Source organism: Pieris rapae, chromosome 21 (genome assembly GCF_905147795.1).
Source record: "Pieris rapae chromosome 21, ilPieRapa1.1, whole genome shotgun sequence".
Taxonomy (NCBI): Eukaryota; Metazoa; Arthropoda; class Insecta; order Lepidoptera; family Pieridae; genus Pieris; species Pieris rapae.
The window spans coordinates 485,360-510,640 of NC_059529.1; the positions used below are offsets into that span (position 1 = coordinate 485,360).

At 32.5% G+C, this 25,281-nt stretch overlaps 1 protein-coding gene and 1 long non-coding RNA gene across 7 annotated transcripts in view; one reads left to right on the plus strand and one right to left on the minus strand.

Moving 5' to 3' along the window:
• Positions 1-25,281, minus strand: part of LOC110999109 (stress-activated protein kinase JNK) — an 82,291-nt gene that overhangs the window by 51,571 nt on the left and 5,439 nt on the right. The window lies entirely within an intron of this gene.
• Positions 11,808-13,693, plus strand: LOC123690120. The gene is made up of 3 exons (XR_006750923.1): positions 11,808-12,330; positions 12,433-13,288; positions 13,388-13,693. It is a non-coding gene; the product is annotated as an uncharacterized LOC123690120 (long non-coding RNA).

A 25,281-nucleotide genomic window follows, 5' to 3' on the forward strand; every position in this document is an offset into this window, starting at 1 on the left:
AATTTCCGAGATTTTTTTTACAAACACTGCTTAATCCTACCTGTTTTTATAATATACTTTTAAATAAGTAATTGCTTGAGCATTATAAATAAAATAAACTGTACAAAAATACTTAAAAGTATAACCTTGAAGCCTACAACTTAAGCTAGCTTCCGACTCCAAGAACCATCATTGGGTTCCGCGAGCCTCTTCACAGGATATTTTCTACTTTGGATCCTGCCACTAATATCGCTTCTATTTTCGCATTCCTCTGCCACTGTTTCATTTAAGAGTAAATTACGTGGTGTAAAGTATCAAAAAGTCAAAAATAATACAAACAATAACGCATAATTCAATCTATGCCCCGCATCGTAACGTTTGATACAAGTAGGTTTTCTCATGATGTTTTCCTTCACCGTTTCAGCGAATGTTACATTCGCACATAGACAGAAAGGCTATTGGTGTACAGCCGGGAGTCGAATCTACGACCTCGGGGATGAGACTCGCACGGTAAAGCCACTAGTCCAAAACGCCTCAAAAGTTAAAAATGTATCCATTATAATTTTGAGTTCAAATAGGCCCCCTTCAGTTGCTTGTCTCCCGTGGTTTTGACTTATGATTGATCGTCTAAACTCAATTATTTATTACCCGCTTAATTACACTGGCCAAATTTGACAATCGTGTTATAAACAAGATTTTCAAAGTCATAGCTTAGATAATTAGAATACGAATTGTGGGGAACACACCATACAATCTTCTGTATAAACTAATTAATTATAAATACTATTAATTAGTAAGTTCGAGCATAGAAACCCTGGGTTCCTCCTCTTTTTCTAACATATATTAAACACTAGCTGACCTGGCAAACGTCGTCTTGCCAAACTACTACCTTTAACTCAGCGCCATCTGTTAGAATTGTATCAAATAATAAACAAATGTTAATGTTATCGTAATTTTAGTAAGGATGCCTATTTTTTTGAAAATGAAATATAGCCTATGTCACTCAGGAATGATGTAGCTTTCCAACAGTGAAAGAATTTTTCAAATCTGCCAAGTAGTTTCGGAGCCTATTCAATTCATACAAACAAACAAACAAAAAATCAAACCTTTCCTCTTTATAATATTAGTATAGATAAATCGATATATTTTCATAAATCAAAACACTATTAAACATAAAGCAGATCCTAAAACTACATAAATAGTGTTAATCAGCGAGGATAGGCAAACTTAATCAAGAAATAATTACAGACAAATGCGACTTACATTTAGGCCTATATTGAAGGTGCGATGCGGAGATATTTATATCTGTTCGAGCGAGACATATTTGCTGTCTCACTTTAGGATAGAGTTGAATTTAGGGCCGTCAACTACTAGATTTTTACTTGTAATAAAAAAATTTGCCTTGCTGAAAAATGATGTCAATCTGTGCAAGACATAAATAGATTTCTGAGCATGTCTGGACAATTTAATAAAAGCGCAAGTGTAGTTAATGTATAAAAAATTAAATGTGGGTAAGTGTTGGTAGGTTTATTAATAATAGAATAATTTTTAATAAAAAATGTTTGAAATCATATTTGTTTTGATACAACTCAAAAACCGACCAACGGGACCAATATTTTATTAGTTTATAAACTTTTGTAAATTTTTAAATGTAGCAACCCTCAGCTCCGAGGACAATGACGCCCCCGCTGATAAAGTGCCCATTTGAGTCGGGGGAAATTATGTATGGACGCAGTTCGTCCTAATTACATGTTTAATATTTATACGAACTGAGATTATATTTTCACATGACTAAACTGTTTAAGTTAAATTAGACTAAGATTTTCTAGTGAGTTCAAAAGCCTTTGTGAAGAACAAAGTTTTGTGACGAAGGTTTGGCATACTTCAACCAAATATATTATTCGTATTATGTAGATAAACATGCAGGACCTTAATAAGGTGATGCCTGCGTATTTGGACAAATTATCCGACCTGTTTTAAGTTGTTCAAAGAGGGTGCACTAATTACACTTTCCGGATACCAATTCCAGACAGCCTACTCTGTGTAGAAGAAAGTTCTTTAGGCATTTTGTATTGAGTGGTCTTTAGTTTCAACTATCCCTGAAATGAGTGTTCTCGCTATATAAAGAGCACCTCAATTCCTGGAACATTATAGAGGCCAGTAAGGATTTTATAGGTTTCGAAGTGATTACATCTTAACTGCCTTGTTCTGTAAGATCAAGAGCTTTCAAATAGTAATTATAAACTTTGTTCATAAGTGCTCTGACCATTTTCGTGACTTTTCGTTGAAACATTTCAAGCATATTAATATATTTTATAAAAAGTATGCTATATACTCTCATTTATTATATATCTTTCAGAGTGGTGTCATGTCAGGCAATTATATGATGTTCTCACTAATTAATACTAACTATTGAAAAAAAATTGTCGATATTTGTGTCATGGAGCAAAGGACATGACATAAAGAGACAGTGATAAGTCAAAACTCAGAATCTTTTCTATAATAGAGTCAGATTTTCTTTCACGGTAGAAGTAAATTTTACACTTGGTAAAAATATCCATTGGTACACAAAATCGGGATTTTATTTTGTGTTCTTTTAACCTTTTTAAAATCTAGATATGAAATTTCAGTAAAGGCAAAGTGCATGAATTTCTGTGAAACTGCAAAAGTTCATTAGCGTACAAGAGGGAGAAAAGTTTCTGTAAATCCGGCTGAAGAAAACTTACAAACTCCAAAGTTACAAGACCGAGAATATATATTTTAGTGTAGTCTTTAATATTTTCGGATAAAAAAATTTTCGTGTTTTCGTGTCAATAGTTTCAGCAGCGTACGCGATTTAGGATTTTTGTAGGTGCTTTCATATCTTGGGTTACACTTAAAAAAAATCCATAGCATATCATCAGGGAGAACGACGGTATCTTACGGGGAAAGAATTTCCAAACCAGCCCAGTACTTTTGGAAAGAATAAACGATAAAATCTTCCCTCTTTATAGATAGTAGTCTTAGTTAAAAAACCAATGTATCAAAGACATGGAAGCAAGCGAATCAAATAATAGTTAATAACAAGTATTTTATTGCTTATATGACATATTTGAATACATGCACATTACTGCAACAATTAAATTTGCGAAAAGTTATTTTAATTCACACAGACGCACAGACTATATTTCAAATACTCGACGTCAAAGGCGGAAAATCAAAGAATGATTGCCGTTCAGAATTATTTATACCGAGGGGACATATTAATATTTAATGTTCGAGATAAGAACGTGTTTTTATGATACAACACTGTTGTACTTTGCATGTCAAACGACCGCATACTGGATGCAGACGCTAAAATAAATTTATCGTCTGTATTTAATACACGATTTACAACATATTATTATTATTAATTATAGTATATTCATCAAATTGGAGAAAGATCTCAATTAAAGAATAATTTTAAATGAGGATAGAGAGAAAGGATGCCCATAGCAGTCCATGTCGTAGGATTTCCTCGGTTCATTTAGGGCTCTGTATTTATAGACCAATGATGAATATAATAATAATAAAAAGTCTTTATTCATTTTAAGTTGGTACATCTTTCTTTTCATAGTGTAAGATTTGGGAACCCTTTTAAGTAAATATACCTGTGTTAGGGTTCCCAGCTCTTCCATAACAAACTTAATTACTTAAAATATCATTATTTAACCGATTCGTTCGTTTCCTTTTTATTTTTTATTTTTGAACCGTTATCATCACACCTGATTGTGTGCATGAGTAAGTGTGTGAGAGAGTGAATGAGTGAGTGAGTAAGTGAATGCTCAATTTATTTAAATAATAAGACTTACTATATGATTACTTATACATTTTCTGAGTTACTAAAAGCTGGCGCCTACAATTGAGAGGGTCAATACTAGCGGGCTCAGAAGTTCGTTGGAGGCTTTTTCATACTTGGTACGCTATTATCTTTAAGTTTATTTACCAGATAGGAGATTCTACTTTTATGTTATAAACACTCATCTATAAACTCAACTTGTAAACAATTATATCCACCATAATTAAGTCAGATATATCCGCTAAATTTGTATACGTAGTTTGACTGAATTAATTTATTAATAAGATCGTTGATGAAACACAATTTCAAATAACATTAATTAATTTTCAATGGACATAACTTACACGTAATACTTGCATCGTCACGCGCTACGCGACTATTTTAATGATCGTAGCGGTGCTACAACACGTGTCTAATGCCTACGAAAATAGGGTGTAGATGCTACACCGTAGACATGTTGAGGAATACGTGATCTGATTACAATTTCAAATTAATTAAAATATAATTTTTTCAATAATTCGACTGGATCATGTGGCATTCAAGAATCAAGATTTGAAAGAAAATCCACCGCATGCACCTACAAAATAGAATACCTAACGAAAGACACTAAAACAAAGTGTCTTTGCAGATTAAGTTTCCCAAACCACAGACGTCTCCTTGTTTTACGGTATCTTGAATAAAATACGAGCTCCTACGACATCTGACAGCAAGCAACCCATTCTAATAATAATCTAACCGCTGCTAATTCTCTCCTGACTGTGACAGCTCGCCCGAGTAATTACATTAACTTAACAAACAAGGTACCTATAGGTTTAATTTTTAGTGCTGGATAGAGCTCACTGACCGTTTTTATATCTTTAAATTATATTTTAATTATATAGTATGTCAAGACAATAGAAATATATATTTATACATACACTTATATGTGTAAATATAGTATGCAATACAAACATAACATATTGCTCACTGCAACCATTTGTACAAAAATCCCCAGATGTTGAAACGAAACCAATTAGACGGACCCTTGCAAATAGGAACAAGACCGGACCTTTTGTTTCATTGGTACAAAACCACCAATGAAATAAGGCTTTATTTGAGTAGAGACAATTTAATTTTTTGAGTGTTTAAGACATATTTGATATCATTCGATTTGTGAGTAAACGTAAAATTTTAACTCATACGATAGTTTCAATAATATTTCAAATTAATCATATAAGTATTTTGTCAAATATGATACATGACATGTAATATTTAAAAAAATTAAGTAGAAAAATCTACAGACGCTCAGATTAATATTAGTGAATATTAGAAACTAGCGACAGTTACACTGGAAAATTAGCATAGTAAAGTTCAACAAATCCACGTTCCACAAATCTAGACACTATTTTAAAGCCCGCATTGCTCAAATTCCATTTAAACCTTAATCGGTTCTCCAAAAATTCTGTTTAATGGATTGTCAACCTTCGTTACATTGTATTACGTCACAAAATTCCCTGTTCGAAGAATCATCACAAAGAATAATAGAATGAATTTATAATAGCACTTCACTCGTCTCAATTAACTGAGAGAATTCATTGAATTTGCATAAGCCATGTTTGAGAGTTGCTAAAAATGATGAAAAAATATTTTACAGACGATTTATTAAGACACACCTGTTTCTGTGGCATAGTATGAGCTGAGTTTTAAGACACATAATATCACACATATAAAATGCTGAATATTCCATTTAATTAACAAACAACGTTATTAATCTTTGCTACGTCGTAGCATATGCGTAGCAAACAAAAAAGTTTTATAACAATCAGTATTGTTAGTATTAAAGGAACAAGGACTGGCTTTATAGGTAACTAAGTTAATACCAGTTGGTCACGCGATATATTTGATTTATACCATTTATATTAAAGGTAATTTGGTGTATTTATAGAGCTTACTTAACAATGATTTATGATATTGCCAAAAGTAGTAGTAGTAGAAAGAAATAGTTAACGCTAAATTATTAATTGATAAAAAACCAACAAGGTTTAAGAGGAAACATTCGTTAGGGATAAAAATATTATAAAAAAACTCGTTATGGCGGTGAGTAACAAGCACCGCATCGAAATAATGAGCGGGCAAAATAAAATAAATACGAAACGTAGCGGGGCGCGTCCTCGCGAAATATTTTAAAGGATTAAATCCGTAAGTCTGTCAATTAATTACGGCATAAGTGGGCTTAAAAATGTAATTCTGTTTCATTTGTAGTGTTATTGTACTTGATTTTTATCGATTAATTAGGTCGAGTGATATGGAGCACGTCATGGCTGACTTCTGCCGTTCAACCGTATTTATGTGGCTTCAATATTATGAGCACATTTAGTGTACTTGTGGTTCGTTGGAAAATTCGTTTTTTTAATAAACAAAAATAATGTAATCATAATTTGGATTTGACGAATCAATGACAAACAAAATTATATATAACCAGTAGCTTACATAATATATCTTCGTAGTCATTTTCATGTGGCATGTGTCAGCCTTCTGTGCCTGCCACATGCCGTCCAGATTTAACTGACGCCGGTTTCCTCGAGTTAACCGAGCAATAATTATAGTACAATAATATGAGTAAAAGTGAAATGGGTAAGAAGAAAAACCATTGTTGCACAGTCCTGATTCAAGACCTCAATGTTCTAACGGCGCAACAAGAACAACATTTACAACGATTTAAGTTTCATATATTCAATATGAAAAGTTTTAGGAACTACCCTAATTAAACTTAGAGACAAAGATTGAATTTGGCCTTCATAGCAATGAAACATAGCAATAATAACAGCATTTTTCATATTCTCATTGAGTATGTCTCATCTTATACTGGCCACTTGCTGCGAGAACGGTTCTTACATTCAAATTAAATCCGCACTACCTTCGAAGCTCGTATACAAATCTATTTTGGGCATAGCAACCCCTCTATCTGTCCAACCCCATAACATCCCTCATCCCACAGTTCGTATTGTCGACGGCTGTTTGCTGGGTTGGGCCATTAAAATGTTTATTTAGTGGTCATGTCTGACCCTTTTTAGTAAACCAAAAAAATACTCGGAAAAAAATTCAAAAGACTTCTATGGAAACTAAAACTTCCGGTAAAAGTGCATTTCCGCCTTTTAATTAATTTACAAATTTAAATAAAGAACTTCGAAACTTGTCTATTCTTATTAGCAGTTGTCGAACAGAATGAAAAATTAAATGCAGTACATTACTGTTTATATAGATAACGAGGTGTGTTGCGTGGCGCTAATAAATGTAGCGCTGACGTCGCAGCGTGGGGCCAATCAATAATTCAGAGGGTATTCACCCCCGTACAACAAATTGACAACTGCGCGTTGTTGCGATTTGCTAAACTATATGTGGCTTCTTATGGTGCTGGGGGACCGGCGTGGAGTTTTTTACGCTTAAAACTATTACAAATAATCAATATTTCTTCACAACAATATCAACAGTTATTTTTAATTTAGAATAAGGAAGTTTAGTAAAATGTTATTAATTTACACTTGGACTTGTATTGTGACATTCGGGAGTCATTCGTTGATGTTCTGAAACTTGGGTTAGTTCAATAATTCGATAAATAAATAAATCGTAGATTTATCGAAAACTACTTGTTTTTAAGCTTACTTTTATAATTTCAGTTTCATAATATCTTCCCGTCCGATGATTAAATTATATATGTATTATTAAAATTATTTTCATTTAAAACCAGAAATATTAATTAATTATAGCTTTTTGAAGGTAAAAATACTCCCAAACCTGGTATTAGCAAGTCCGGAGACTCCTCTTACGATACTCGTTAGTATGCGTAAATGGCCAGTCTCAATAGAGAAACGTCATATGGAGAACGAGCGAGTTCTCCAGTACCGATATAAGAACATATTTTAAGCAATGTTTTAGGTATAAACCAATAATTGTAGCTGTCTACACTAGTCGTGATAATTCTGAAAGAATTGAGAAATTTAAAAATTTAACTAGGATAAGTTTTGGGAGTGAAACCGTCGTAAATAAATTCTAGTTATTACTCAAGACCTAAACATTAGGTTCATATGTAAAATAAAACATCATTTTAAAATAAATAAATTATAATTGTACTTCAACACAGGAATCAAGCCAACGATCCAAAAAAAAAAAAAAAAAAAAAAAAAAAAAAAGTATTTTATTGAATCACAAACATTAACATACATGTAAAATTGAGGTAGCCCCAGTAAGTTAAATAATACTTGTGATGGAGCAACCTCGCAACTTCCCTTAAATTATAGATTACAATGTTTGGACCAAAACAACTGAAATATGACTTGACAAACTTAGTTACAAAATATATTATTTTTCTATTTATTTATTTTTGAATTAAAAACTAACTAAATTAAACAAATAATAACGCACGGCCTTTGCGTGCGTGCGTGTGAGTGCGTGCATGTGTGTTTGTGTGTGTGTGTGTGTGTGTGTGTGTGTTTGTGTGTGCGTGTGTGTGTGTGCGTGCGTGCGTGCGTGTGTGTGTGTGTGTGTGTGTTTATCTGATTCTCGTCAAAATTAATTCTGTTTCTTCATATGTGATAGTTTTCAACCACCCAATTACGGTATTCTTACAATTATATAATAACATCGGATATATATTTAATTTCTGATTCAGTTTATTATAGATGTAGGCAGCCTGTGTAGTATATTGACGTTGAGCAAAAACTGTGTGCACGCGTGGGGCGTATGCTACAATATCTTTACGTCTCTTCTTTAGTTTACCTGGACTAAATGGTAGTGTTTTGTGCATACGTAGGGTGATATGCAAAATGTATAATTTTCTAACGCTCAATAAACCACTATTTCTGTAAAGGTCATCGGTAGAGTATCTATATGGTTTGTAGTTCATTACTTTAATAAGGGCCCTTTGAGATCTCTCTAAATCTAAAAACTTAGTTTTAGTTGCTCCTCCCCATACGGGAATGCAGTATATTATAATAGATTGAGCCAGGGCTAGATAAACTTTATTAAGCAATGACGCGGGCATGACGTAGCGTAAGTTTTTAAATATCCAAATAAGTTTTCTAACCCGGGCCATAATTGTTTCGATGTGTAAGTGCCATGATAACCTTTGGTCCACTGTAACTCCAAGATATTTGGTAGAGTTGACACGTTCTATGGTCTGACAGCTACAATTCTGGGCAATCGGATCACCACACCTATGAATCCTAACTCCAAAGTCGTAACCCGGCTGAGATCTTTGATTCGCAGTAAAACATATAAAATTTGTTTTATTAACATTAAGTGAAAGTAAGTTGGTATTAAGCCAGCCAGCTACTTCAGCCAGACCTAGTTCAGCTGCGGATTTCACAGCCATCCAAGTCGCTCCCGTGTACACAATCGCGGTATCATCCGCGTATGAGTAGATCCGTCCGCCATTGCTCCGAATATTACAAAGGTCATTTATATATATCAGGAACAATGTCGGGCCAAGCACGCTTCCCTGCGGGACGCCATATTCCACGGTTTCTTCTTCACTTATCAAATTATTAATTTTAACTTGTTGTTTTCGACCTTGTAGATAACTTCTAAAAAGGGAGAGAGCTGTATCACGAATTCCTATGGCTTCCAGCCTGCGCAGAAGAATGGGAACGGAAACGGTATCAAATGCCTTTTTAAGGTCCAAGAATATTGTTACGCATTTAATACCTCTGTCTACATTATCAATTATGTCATTAGTAAGTGCAGTCACTGCATCTTGTGTAGACAGGCCCTTCCTAAATCCGTATTGTGTGTTGGATAAAATTTTGAATTTATTTAAGTAATTGACCAGTCTATTGTTCAGTAACTTTTCTAATATTTTAGAGATACATGGCAGTACGGATATAGGACGGTAGTTATTGACGTCGTTCAGGTCCCCACTCTTATGCACAGGCGTAATCAACGATCTCTTAAATACGGCTGGAAATATTCCTGTTTTGAAGCAGGAATTAGCCAGCTGGCTAATGAGCGGGACAATAAAGTCTCTGGACATTTTCAAAAACTTTGTGGGTATACCATCCCAACCAGGTGCGCTCCCAGAATCGAGACCCATGAGTATAGCATCCACCTCACGAGGACTAGTCTCAAGAAGAACATAACAAGAACAAGATAAAAGTAGATTCTATGAGCAAGTAGCCCCAAAATATATGAGAAATAATATATGGAGCCAAATAAAAATTATTTTCAATATTCTTATATCAGACGCCACCCTTTTAGCACCCTAAGTATTAGTTTCTCCTACTATTTGTTCTTATTAAATATCATTTTAGTTTCATTTATGAAAAACTGTACGGTCTGTGGCGCCAGTTGTCTAGACGATGGGGCGAGAGGCCTCACCTTGAAACGAACACAGCTGAGCCAAAACTGTCAAGATCAAGACATCGAACATTATTTTCTATTGAGAAAAATATTTTTTGAAAATGTGGTATTAAGATGTCTGCTTCAACGGTTTTAAAATATTATTGGATTGTATTTCTTAGTTACTGTATAAATTTTCACCATTCATTTAAAGTGGTGCAAAAATTGTATTTTTAAAAGACCTTTTATTTCCTTTACAACTAGAAGAAATAACTATAAATAAAAAGGTGAAAAAAATATACTTAAAACTATATGATGTAGTTTGCTAAAATAACCTATAGTATTTATTAACCTATTTGTTATGTTTTTTTATTTCGCACTAACAAAGGTCCTACATTTCAGTCGTATGATTCAAATTCAAAAATCATTTATTCATATAGGTACACTTATGAACGTCAAAAAAAGAAATATACAGTAAATGCTTCTAATTTTACATTTATTGCCAGTTCTCAAATCAAAGGCGTAGAACAGAAGAGAAGAACTGGCAATAAAAATGATCATCATATATGAGTAGTAGGGATTCACGGGTTCTGCCTCACTCGCTGCCTCAGTCAACCTAACCCCCCGTGCCGGGGACTGCCTCACTCGCTGCCTCAGTCAACCTAACCCCCCGTGTGTTTCTGGCTCAGCGGCAGTCCCCGCCTAAAAAAAAAAAAAAAAAAAAAAAAAAAAAAGTTTGGTCTCTTTCCCCACTAAACAGACCGTGCTGAGTCGATAGCACTCACTCCCGAAGCGATATTTCTCTCTGTTTCGAAGTTAGGTTTTGCTATACGTTGCAAATTAATCGATTTACTAATCACCTCATAATAAGAATGTAACGTCTCGTCCAAATCCTCATTTACTAATCACCGAGTCAGTTTCGTATCCATAATTAGCAAATTACCATTACGCATACGCATTTACCTGCAAATGCACCAGGACAGATGGGAAAAGGATTTACTGAACATTAAAAATATGATTTCCGTGTTTTATGTGTTTATTTGCATTATGTTACAATACAACTTTACTAGTGTCATGTCATTTCTTGGCGAGTCATACGAAAAATTTCTGAGGTAATCTTCCAAGCTGAAACCCCAGAACTTGTAGTACAAATATACTACACAATACTCCCCACAAAAGGCAGAATAGATGTCCTGAATGCTAGCTGTATTATAGCTCCATACCCGACAATTTCTTCTTAAAAAATCCGCTATTACTCTAATAGGCTTACGTCCAAATGAATCAAAATATTCTCCAACTTTTTCGTGGTTGATATGAATAGCTACCCAATGAGATCCTGGTTGTGAGTCAGGATCGAGATTGCATATAATAAATGTGGGTAAGTGTACGTGCATTGGTAGGCGATTCGAGGGGTACACGCTATACTGGATGCTGGGATGTATTTTATGGAGACTCATTTGCAGGTTTAATGTATTCATTTTTATTCCAACGCGTTTGACCTTCTACTCTTATATATTGCACTAAATACAATTCCAATTCCTATCAATCATCCACCTCAACTAACATCACGTTGTATTGTCATCCCAACATATGTGATATCTTATATGCATTTATTTAGAAAAGTAGGGAAATTATAAATGAGAAACCATATTTTTATTTATTATATTTCATTCCGTTTATTATTCTCAATTTAATCATAAGTACATAAAAGTCATTTCTTAACTACTATAATCCACACATACATTTCTGTTCTTATCTATTTCTATAATGTTTGAAAACTCTGCATAAACTACACAGTTAATTGTTTCAGTCAATGCGTTCTCGAATCTTACTTCCATTCTCACACTACCATGACGAATGAGATTCCAGTGAATATTAGAGTTAGCTGATAAGTCGGGGGTTAAATCAAAGGCTAGTAAACAGTATCCATCTGAGTATTGCTCCCTCGATATCCCATTACCTTCGTTAAGAAAATGTATACCGGTACCTGAGTACCGGTCTTAAGCTCTTAATTTATTTGCTATTTCATTGAGTTTTAATTTGTTTTTAACGACAACATTAGGATGATAATGAATTTATAATTGTTTAATAAATATTTGAGGTAACAATCGATTAACATTAATTTATTAAATACAGATATTGTAAAGAAAAATATAGTATTGTGGTATGAATCACAGGACAACGTGTAGAAAGTGTGTAGTGTTCTAATATCAAAAATGGAGGTGAGTTATTTATATTTTTAAAATTTGTTTTCCAAGGTTTCTTTAATAAAATCTTATTAATTTTTTTAAAATACATTTTGATTTGTTAATGTTATATTTCAGCCTTCATACAACCTGAAAGATGTGGAAAAATGTTTCAGACCCTATAATTATTATGTTTTATCTGATGAAGAAGAGGTTTCGAACATACACGTAAATAAAAATAAGGGGACCAGTCGTTTAGATGACTTTTTTATTCAAGAACCAGACCGAAAGAAGAAAAAAGCTAGACTTTCTTCAACTGTTGGCCGTGCAGGAAAGGAGGGGAACATTCAATATATATCAACAGACAAAGATGATGGAATGGACGCTGACATACTTGTGAAAATCGACTTGTATAGTTTAAAAAAGTTAAAAGAAATCCCGGTCTCACAACATTGGAAAAATGCAGATATTCGTGTTAAATATTACATGAAAAACGATTCCAACATTGATCTTCAGATAAAAGACGTAGTATATAACATAACAAAGGAAATATCCGAGGAAGATAATGTAAAACATTATAGTTTTAAAAATTAGGTTCCTTTAGTATCTTTACGTGATGACCTTATTAGTAATTAATTAACTTACTATCAAATTCTAATACCATACGTTATATAATTAAGTAATGTTTCAGTTGTCCTCTAGTATAAATATTATGTTGCATTGTACAAAGTCAATCATTGTGAATTGTGTTGAAGACCTTTGCGCATTAAGGTAAAAAGTGTGTTACGAAATAAATAGTTGTGAAACGAATATATATATTTACAATGTCTCAAGAATGTGTTAGTGTCTTTTTTGAAGAAATGGATCATGAATTTGAAAACATTGATACAATTGAACTTTTTAATGTTTGTGATGAAATAGAAAGAGGTGATTTAAATAACTCATTTTATGATCAAAGAATGATGGAGCTATGTGAGGAATTCGAAAGAAAACTGTGAGTATATTTAATAATCATATTTCTTATTTTTTGTTATGATTAAGTATGTCTATTCGCAAGTCTAACAGTTAAATAAATCAAAATTTTATTCGATAGGGTTGATCAAATGGGTTGCGGAACCAAAAGGAAAGCAGATGTTGATATTAACTCTGTTGATATCAAAAGAATAAAATCTGGACCTACCATGGATTTTTCACGGTCTTCACAAGAGCCATCAACATCGAATGAAGGTAATAATTCTAACACGAAATTTTGTTGTATTTGTAATACAAATTTTTCCAAAAAATATTTCGCTAGTCATCTAAGGAGCAATGCACACAAAAATAATGTAGATAAAATACAACATTCGATAAAACCCAATGTTAAGATAATTGAGACTGCGTTCGGTAATAGAATAATAACCTATAGAGTAACTTCAGAAAATCAAAATGATTTACAGTTTGAGACACCAGATTCATTTCTCGCGTCAGTTAAAGATACAATATTTACAATAATAAATAAATCTATAGAAGACCACACAATTTTAAAAATAAATTTCATTTTATATGGTGACTTTGTTCAGGAGACAAAACAGATAAACAACACTTTTGATTTCCAATCAATGAATTTTATTGTTGGTATTGGTGATGATTTGAATATATTTTATACAACTCTCACGAATTCTCTAATAAACTATGTAAATTCATTCGAGAGAAAGGATAGTGGGTGGAGTCTGAAAAAAATTTTACATTTGGATATGAATTTGAATCAATTTAACCCTTTAAGAGGAAAATCCTTTATTGAATTACCACATGACATAAAAATAAAAAAAGCTGTGATAAATGTTAAAAACAGCGATGACGCATGTTTTAAGTGGGCACTGTTATCTGCTTTATTTCCAATGCACAAAAATTCGGATAGAGTATCATCATACACCAAATACAGTCATAAATTAAAATTTGGTAATATTAAATTTCCAGTTAAATTAAGCGATATTCACAAAATTGAAAGTCTCAATAATATTAGCATTAATGTTTTTGGATTGGAATATAATGAACAAAGAAAAAAACATTGTATTGTCGGGCCATTGTATTTTACAAAGAATAAAATGCCGACTCATATAAATTTACTATATTTGACACAGGGTAAAATCGGTCATTATTGTTATATAAAAAATATGTCAAGGTTAATAAGTAGTCAAATTTCGAAATCCAAGGAAGCTATATATCTTTGCGACTTTTGTTTACAATATTTTTCAACATCTGAACGTTTAAATAACCATCAAAAAAATGATTGCAGACATATTTGTACACAAATACCAAACGCAGATAAAAATAAAAAAAATTGGTGGGGTGATATTGTATCTGAAAGTAAATTAAGTTTTGATAAATTTCAACGTAAATTGATGTTACCTTTTGTTATATATGCGGATTTTGAGGCTTTTTTGAGCCCTTTAGCATCATGTTCAAACGATCCTTCAAAATCACATACAATAAATGTACAAAAACATAATGTATATAGTTTTGGATACTACATTAAATGCTCATTCGATGATAAGTTGTCTAAATATGTAACATATACTGGTGAAAATTGTGCTTTAAAATTTATGGAATCACTTAAAGATAATTTGAAAACAATTGTTAAAAAAATTGGTTTTCAAAAAGTTGCAAGTAAAATATCACCAATACAACAAGATATAATTAGCAAATCTAATCATTGTTATATTTGTGATAAAATTTTGGGTGGGGATTCAATGATTTACCACGATTGGTTTACTGGTGAATTTGTTGGGGTCGTACATAAACTTTGTTCAGAAAAATTTAGAGTACCTTACACTATACCAGTCTTCTTGCACAATTTAAGTCATTATGATGCACATTTTATCGTACACGCCTTAAACTTTGATGAAGGTCAGGTAGAAGTACTCCCGCAAAATAAAGAAAAATACATATCATTTTCAAAGGTACTTAAAATAAATAACAGTAATGTAACTTTACGTTTTGTGGATTCCCTAAAATTTTTACCCAGTAGCTTAGATACTTTAGCAAAAAATTTAAACAATAATAATTTTAAAGAATTATCAAAATGCTTTCCCAATTCAGAAGACTTTAAACGACTGACTAAAAAAGGTGTATTTCCATATGAATTTATTAAAGATTTTGATACATTAAACTACAATCAACTTCCAGAACTTTCACACTTTTATAGTACTCTCACAGATTCCATTATTTCTAATGAAGATTATAACCACGCCAAAGATGTTTGGAAACATTTCAACTGTAAAAATATGTTAGATTATTCAAATCTTTATTTAAAAACGGATGTTTTATTATTAGCAGATATTTTTGAAAATTTTAGGAGTGTTTGTATTAAAACATACGATTTAGATCCGACTCATTACTATACAGCACCTGGATTAAGTTGGGATGCCATGTTAAAACATACTCAAACAGAAATTGAATTACTTACTGATATAGATATGATTGCTTTTATTAAATCAGGAATTCGTGGAGGTGTTTCGCAATGTAGCACTCGCTATGCAAAAGCCAATAATGTTTACATGTCTGACTATAATGCGAAAGATAAAGAGTCATTCTTAATGTATTTCGATGCCAATAATCTTTATGGTTGGGCAATGTCACAATATCTACCTACAGGTGGTTTTGAATGGGTTAGTGCTGATACAGATTTTAATGTAAGCTGTTCATCAGAAATAGGTTTTATATTAGAAGTAGATCTGGAGTATCCGGTGGATTTACATAATGAACATTCGGATTTACCTCTTTGTCCAGAAAATATACCAGTTGGGGATGCTAAGGAAATTAGATTGATTCCAAACTTAAACAATAAATCCAAATATATTATTCATTATCGAAATTTAATTCAATGTTTGAAAATGGATTTAAAATTATTAAAAGTTCATAGAATATTAAAATTTAAGCAGAGTCCATGGTTAAATAAATATATAGACCTTAATACACAATTAAGAACCCAAGCTAATTCTGATTTTGAGAAAGATTTCTATAAACTCATGAACAACGCTGTTTTTGGTAAGACTATGGAAAATATTGAGAAACGTGTAAACGTTAAACTATTAACCCACTGGGAAAATAGGGGCAAAGTATTAGGAGCTGGGGATCTAATTGCTCAACCAAATTTTCACAGTGTCTCAATATTTTCTGATAGTCTTGTTGCAATTCAATTAAATAAAATGAAGTTAATATATAATAAACCTATTTATCTCGGATTTTGTATATTAGATATATCTAAAACGCTTATGTATGATTTCCACTATAATTACATGAAAGAGAAATTTACTTCCAATCTGAAGCTACTGTACACAGATACCGACAGTCTCATTTATCAAATATTTACTAGTAACTTTTATAATGATATAAAACCAGACATTTGTACACATTTCGATACATCAGATTATGATGCAAATAATGTTTTTAACTTTCCTAAATTAAATAAGAAAAAAATAGGTTATTTCAAAGATGAAAATTGTGGTAAAATCTTTACAGAATTTGTAGGTTTGCGATCAAAAATGTATGCATTACAGGTAGATGATAAAATTATTACTAAGGCGAAGGGTGTTAACAAATGTGTCACAAAAAAATTAACGTTAGACAATTATAAGTCATGTTTATTTAATAAAAATATTCAATTTTGTAAAATGTATCGATTTAAATCGTTAAAACATACAATTTTCACCCAAGAAATTAATAAAACATGTTTATCTTTTAATGATACCAAGCGACACATTCTCCCAAATAATATAGATACGATACCACTAGGCCATTATAAACTCGTTAGCAATTCCAAGTAAAAAACAAAAGAAAAATGTGAACTAAATTATTAATAATATGTTTATGAAATTTAGTTGTAGATAATTTCATTACTCATTATTATTTATTTATGTGTTTTATAATATTTTGTAAGATAATGTTTTCATATTATTGTTTTATTTAGATATTACCTTAGTTTATGCAGAGTTTTCAAACATTATAGAAATAGATAAGAACAGAAATGTATGTGTGGATTATAGTAGTTAAGAAATGACTTTTATGTACTTATGATTAAATTGAGAATAATAAACGGAATGAAATATAATAAATAAAAATATGGTTTCTCATTTATAATTTCCCTACTTTTCTAAATAAATGCATATAAGATATCACATATGTTGGGATGACAATACAACGTGATGTTAGTTGAGGTGGATGATTGATAGGAATTGGAATTGTATTTAGTGCAATATATAAGAGTAGAAGGTCAAACGCGTTGGAATAAAAATGAATACATTAAACCTGCAAATGAGTCTCCATAAAATACATCCCAGCATCCAGTATAGCGTGTACCCCTCGAATCGCCTACCAATGCACGTACACTTACCCACATTTATTATATGCAATCTCGATCCTGACTCACAACCAGGATCTCATTGGGTAGCTATTCATATCAACCACGAAAAAGTTGGAGAATATTTTGATTCATTTGGACGTAAGCCTATTAGAGTAATAGCGGATTTTTTAAGAAGAAATTGTCGGGTATGGAGCTATAATACAGCTAGCATTCAGGACATCTATTCTGCCTTTTGTGGGGAGTATTGTGTAGTATATTTGTACTACAAGTTCTGGGGTTTCAGCTTGGAAGATTACCTCAGAAATTTTTCGTATGACTCGCCAAGAAATGACATGACACTAGTAAAGTTGTATTGTAACATAATGCAAATAAACACATAAAACACGGAAATCATATTTTTAATGTTCAGTAAATCCTTTTCCCATCTGTCCTGGTGCATTTGCAGGTAAATGCGTATGCGTAATGGTAATTTGCTAATTATGGATACGAAACTGACTCGGTGATTAGTAAATGAGGATTTGGACGAGACGTTACATTCTTATTATGAGGTGATTAGTAAATCGATTAATTTGCAACGTATAGCAAAACCTAACTTCGAAACAGAGAGAAATATCGCTTCGGGAGTGAGTGCTATCGACTCAGCACGGTCTGTTTAGTGGGGAAAGAGACCAAACTTTTTTTTTTTTTTTTTTTTTTTTTTTTAGGCGGGGACTGCCGCTGAGCCAGAAACACACGGGGGGTTAGGTTGACTGAGGCAGCGAGTGAGGCAGTCCCCGGCACGGGGGGTTAGGTTGACTGAGGCAGCGAGTGAGGCAGAACCCGTGAATCCCTACTACTTATATGACAATTTAATCCGATATCACCCCAAAATGGAACATATATAGATAAAATTAATATGTAAGAAAGATTGTCTAGACTTATTATTTCACAGAACAAAACCCTTGAATATATTAGAACTCTGTGTGAATATTATGTGAAGATCGTCTCACCCATACAAATGTCAACAATTGTGGTTTATGAAAATTTATACACGTACGTACGGTAGAGAATATAAAATTTTCCATTTTGTAATTTTCCAGACGTATAAGTACCGTAAATATCACTAGACCATAAGAAAAATTACTTAGGAAATTATAATTTCTTTGTTTAAGATTTTTCTCTGGTGCTTTTTATGTACAGTAGTCTATGTTGTTAATTTATAATAAAGCTATTTACACTTTTATTTAATAAATAGAATGTGATTATAATATTAATAGTATTGTCTTTTATTAACATAACTTTTACACATTTAAAGAAAACATTTATTATGGGATTTAAGCTATGTATTATAAACTTTTTATTATTTTACATAAATAGTTTGTCAAACAATCACCGGAAATAGAGTACACAGTGATTCAATTCTGCAAACTCCTTCATCTTTCAGTCGATATCAACTCCGGAGAAATAAAAACAGATCTCATAACTTTTTCTACAGTTGTGATACTTTTTGACATTCAACACCCCTTTTTCTTCAGTCACCGTGTCAACGCACGCTGTAAAGCACGACAAACTAACAAACAAAATTATTATAAATTTAAATACATATCTCCAATCCGTTGATATAATATTGATTACAACATTGCTAACGTATGTTTTTGTTTCGAAAATTACTAATTCTAGGTAATTTGTTTATTTAAAAGGAGACAAACGGGCAGAAGGCTCACCTATGTGTGTTAATTATACTGCCGCCTATATACACTCAATTCTAGAAGGTTCGCAAGTGCGTTACCAGTTTTTAAAGAATTCGTTTATATTTATATATTTGAATATTTTTTGCTAGATCCTATCTATGTTCCATATCATCAAGATATGGCAATAATAAGTATTAGGGTTTCATACAATACAAGACCAAAAAAGTTACATCATTTTATGGCAGAATAAATTGAGTACCCCGGGTGTTATTGGCTGCATTGTGGCTATTTGTATTGAGGCACGTTTCCCATATATCACTGACAGGTAAGATCTGTCTAGACTGTACGTTACTTATTGTGAATACGCCCTGTAAATTTTAAAGCTGTATTTTTTATAATTGCGCTATACATATTTGAAGAACGGGGAGAACATTACCGGTTAACGACATCATTTAAAATTATTACTGTCACACAAAATAATACGAATATGGACTCCACAGCTGGAATACATTTCCCGAATGGTATATGAAAGTGTTAAGAAAATGCTAAATGGTTTTTACAGAATAATTCCTATACCATCTATTCCATCTAAATCACATGTAAATGTTACAATAGTAGTGTATCGCGCAGCCCGGACATACAATGACCACTATTTACATAGCGCAAAATCACCTGCATCATGAGCACACCCCACATACACACCATCACGTACATACCCACACTTTTACACCATCACACAACACAGCCAAATTAGGCTTATTTAAATAAATTAAATCACACTTAGCTAAATGTATTGTATACTTTTTGTTTGTTTGTTTTGTAAATCTTTTTGTAGTAAAATGTATGATGTATTCCATCTTTGTCTATATTTTCAGTGTGTTTGTTTGTAATTATATATAATTTATGCTAGCTGTATGATGACGAAATAATTAAATAGTATTATAAGGAACGCGACAAATCTACAAAAAAATCTTCAATTGTTTTTGTTTAGCTATCTCATAACTAACCGTGTAGTCCATTTATCAGCCGCAGTAAAAAAAGCCACGGGAAAAAGAAGTGAACGTTGTCTCACCAAAGACGTAGTTTGCTCTCGAAGAAAAGATTCGAACTGAGTTCAGCTCGGGTCTGTCATTGACAGCATTTAATGACATTTTGAAAAAATAAAACTAGGCTGTGTAGGAATGAACCCAACATAATCACTACATTATATAAAACAAAGTCGTTGTTTCTGTCCCTATGTCCCTTTGTATGCTTAAATCTTTGAAACTACGCAACGGATTTTGATGCGGTTAGATAGAGTGATTCAAGAGGAAGGGTCATATGTATAATAATATCCATTAAATAGTGGAGAAGTACTATTATTTTTGAGATTTCTAATGTGATGTCGTAAATAATTACATTTTTTCCGCTTACATTGCAAACGCAGGCTGAACCCTACAAGTTTTTAAAAATAATGTACTAAGTATTGTACACATTGAAAACGTCTACAGAAAAGTCCGTGATGGTATATGTCTATCTCTTATGGATATCCCACAAAAACTTTTTTTTGGCTAATTTTCGAAGCGATTTTAACCAATACAGCATCAATCTTTAACCAATTAAATACCTTGAATACATTGTTCATTTAATATAGATCTATACAGCCTATTACAGCTTATTTAGCAGCGATCGAACGCGTATATTATCGGAACTTTCCAGCGGCGGAAATAACAATACATAATAAAAACCTGCTTTTCATCAGCATTGCACCCGTGCGAAGCTGGGGCGGGTCACTAGTATCATAATAAAAGTGTACATTTATAATACAGACATTAGGAATTTTTTTCATTACCCTAGAGACTCCGCTAATATTTTACTGTTGTTAGCTTGGGCCCAAAACGTCGGAATGAAGGACAGCCCCGAATTATGTATGTATCGTACTAAGGACGGTTAGGGGCCGACACTCTCAAAATAACTTTTATATTCCGAGAATGTTCTAGAACATTCTTTTTATACTTAAGTATAAGTTAAAATTGGAAATTTAATTAAACGTCGCTGACGAAACGACATTACATAAAATGGAAACTTAATTATTGTGGAATTCCTACTGTACCTAAAACAACTATTTTAAGAACTACGAATTAGAAATTTATATCAGTAGCTTCGTAATGGAGCGTTAAAAGCCATGTATAGTTATTTAACTATTCCCATAACGTTACGAATGTATAAAATAGTGGTCTATTAACTCAGTTATGTTAATCTATATAAAGAAATGAATTTAATTTATTCCTTGAATTTTGAGGTTTTAAGTGGTTCGAGACTTATAAAAAATTGGAAATTTTAGTTTTTTTAATATGTAGGTTTCTGTACTGGATAACAGTATATATAACAGTCCATACAGAATGAAAATGTTTTATATTGGTATATATCTATTAAAGAGGTAGAATAAGTAAAAAACATATTAAGACGACATGAAGTTATATATATTAAACATTTATTTGTACTAATATTCAAACAAATACGGAAACTTTATTATCAAAAATTTTAAGCTACCAACAAATTATCGAGGCAGACTAATATAACAAATCCACTTATATACCCGGTAGGCTCTATTAAATTGTGTGCATCGATCAGCAAGGACTAATTGATTGCGTTTCTATGTAAGTGAATTTACGTATGTGTACGAACAAGCGATTTGAGTGTATTATTAAATAGCTTTTAACTAATGATATAAATATCTGTGCACATTTTAGTGATAAACAACACAGAAACATTTCAAAAATATGCAATACACCTTACGAAAAAGTATTAAATGGACAAGTGTAAAAGAAGTCAATTGGGGAACATCCTCAAGTCACACGCTTCAGCCACTAAGACAGCACTGTTTTATAAAATGTTTTTTTTCTACCTACTATCGCCAGGCCGTTTTTTATCCATGAATTATTAAACAAAAACTTCGTCATTATTTTTTGGACCCGTAAAAGAGTCCTCGTTAACTCTAATAATTATAATGTTACTCTATTGAAATAGGTACTTCGTTTTTCAAATATTGTTTAAATACATAATAAAAATGGTTTATACCTATGGAACCCTAGGGTGTAATCGTTTAAGTGGGAGCCGACGGCAGGTGGGTACGTCGCATTTCCAATTACTACATCTCACGGTTAGCTGCTCAAACTGCTTTAGTTTTACTAGAATATATAAAGACTGAGTACAGACACACAGAAGACTTAAACATATATAAAATCATAGAAATGAAAAACAAAAACTAATAATTAAATCATGGACAAATAAATAACCAGTTATTTGTATTAAAACAAAAGGAAACACGATGTCATTTGTTGTATTAAAATGGCAACACCATGAAATATCATAGACATCTCTTACAGGTTAAATTGTCAATGTCAATTTGTTAATCTGTCAGTAGTGCGCGGGTCGATCGTTGAGTTTGATTTGGTTGCTAAAATCAACAAAACAGTTGTTACTAACAATTTTTCGAGCTTCCGACATACATAAAGCATATTCAAAAGTCCTACATAATTGTTATGTTACAATACAAGCATTACTTGTTATAAATGAAATATACATTTTATAAATTGATATGATTTAAATATAATTAGGACAAACCTGTATATTTTTCATTGCATTTGAAAGCAACTAACAAACTTGCATTCAATTGTAAGATAGGTTTATGATTATTTCCAGCAATCCCGAATAGAAAACCTTTATAAAAGATAGACCACGAATCTCGTCCCGTAAAATAGGGAAGCGATCAGTGTCGTTACAAGTGGCAGGCAGGTACTCCCCACGTAATTACATCCGCGACGACGCGCTGCTGCTCATTGTTCGGATGAAGGCATGCAATCAACGACTTATTGTAGAACTGTTCTTGATAAAATGCTTTATTTTGATCATAATTGTTATTATTTTCTAATGATGTCAAATTCTACTATAGTTCTAAACAAATATTACTGCCGGTATAAAATATTGTACTGTAATTTTTTTAAAGGAGGCTCGGCTGATTTTAACTGATACACATCATGCAGGTACGCACTTTCCTTGAAGGACCTTATATCGAATTGGTTAGGAAATACTTCAGTGGGCAGCTGGTTTCGCGTGGTAGACCGCAAAAACGCTCAGTTGTGGAACGTCGAGGTGATACGAGAAAATATTATCAGTTATGAATAAAATTTATAACTGATAGGATTAATAACTATTCACTGAACATTATATATCATTTAAACCTACTAACGAGCCGTAATTGATTTAGTTTTGCTTGTATAAACTACAGTAGCAAATAAAATGTACCTTACACGTTTATTCAATTAAAACTTGCTCCCTACTCGATGGTACACTTGTCGTAAACAAAATTCCCAGTGTTGCCCTACCTGATAGCCCGCGGCTGAATACGCCCTAACGTCTTGAAGGGGAACCTGTAGGTACAACAAATAAGCTATAGGTCAATAGTAGGGTAATGCTGTAACCGCTTCGTAGCCTGCGTTAGGTTTTGCGTTAAATAATATGTAATCGCGAGTGCGTTGTCGGTTATTAAACAATTGATACGCTGTTTTCTTGAAGGACCCTAAGTTCTAATTCAAACTCACTTTTAGATAAGTATTTATCACCACCGAAGTAGTTTCTACACAAAATCGGTTTAAATTAAAAGCTAAATGTTAAAAATCATTTGTACAATTAAATATATATAACTAAACAAATCACTATAGTTGTCAATGTCTATACATATATATATTCGTGTATCTTTGCCCTTAGAGAGGGGACATTAACGACCAGACTTCAACAATTTCACTCAGCTTGGAGTTGTGTTTCTGATGTTTAATTGTGTGTCTGGTCGGAGTCGTTAATCGAAGAACGAGAATGTCGCATTGGAAGTATTATATATCGATTTGTATAAGAATAATAATCGACATGCCAAAAGTCACGTCTCTCCACAGACTAACAAACGCTCGATATTAAACAAAACGTTATTTTGACACATGACAGAAAATTAACAATCTAAATCTAAAAAAATTAAGTGCAAATAAAGGAGTGGCGCTACAACCATTTCTTTGTCTGTGCCTCAAATTTCTATATCTGTTTCATTATCATTTGTTAATCTAATAGGCAAGGAGTTCATCAGCCCCCTGTGCCTGCCGTCGGCTTTTTGGGTGTAAGCAGGTTTCCTAACGACGTTTCCCTTCACCGTTGGAGCGAATGTTAAATACACACATAGGGTGAAACTCAATTAATCCGAGAATCGAACCTACGATTAAAGCCGTATGAGATTCACACACTGCAGCCACTATTCCTACGGTCGGAACAGATTTATCTACATTAGATATCATACAGAAAATTTTCATAGAACGTTGCACCGGGTTAGTCTAGAATATCGATAAAATTTATACAACTTTGCTCACTTTCAAACACCACCCGCTTCCAGAACTTTGTCACTTTACGACGGCGAAAACAATTTAAAATTTTATTTCGCAGAAACCGCTTCTATTTGTTGTATACCAACCGCAAGATTAATAGGGCAATTTATCCCTTTACAACGGTTCAGTTTAAGAATTAAATATATCTATTAAATAGTCCAAAAATAAACTTTACTATCCTGTATATGTAAATATATATTACTTTTAAATCCTGGGGTTCAGGGTACTTAGAGTTTGCCAAGAGGTTAGCTCAGAGCGGACAGAAGTTTCGCGAAAGTTCGTATTGGCAAACATGCCTGGAATGTTAGTGCGACTTGATATATTGGATTCTAAAGTTCTATTTAAATCGGAACTACGAATCTGTTTAAACAAACAAACAAACAAAAAATCATTTATTCATGTAGGTAACATAATGTACACTTATGAACGTCAAAAAAAGAAATATACATTAAATTCTTCTAATTTTACATTTACTGCCAGTTCCCAAATCAAGGGCGTAGAACGGAAGACAAGAAATGGCAATAAACTCTCCGCCACTCTTTTTAATCGCAAAGTTTTTCTTTTATAC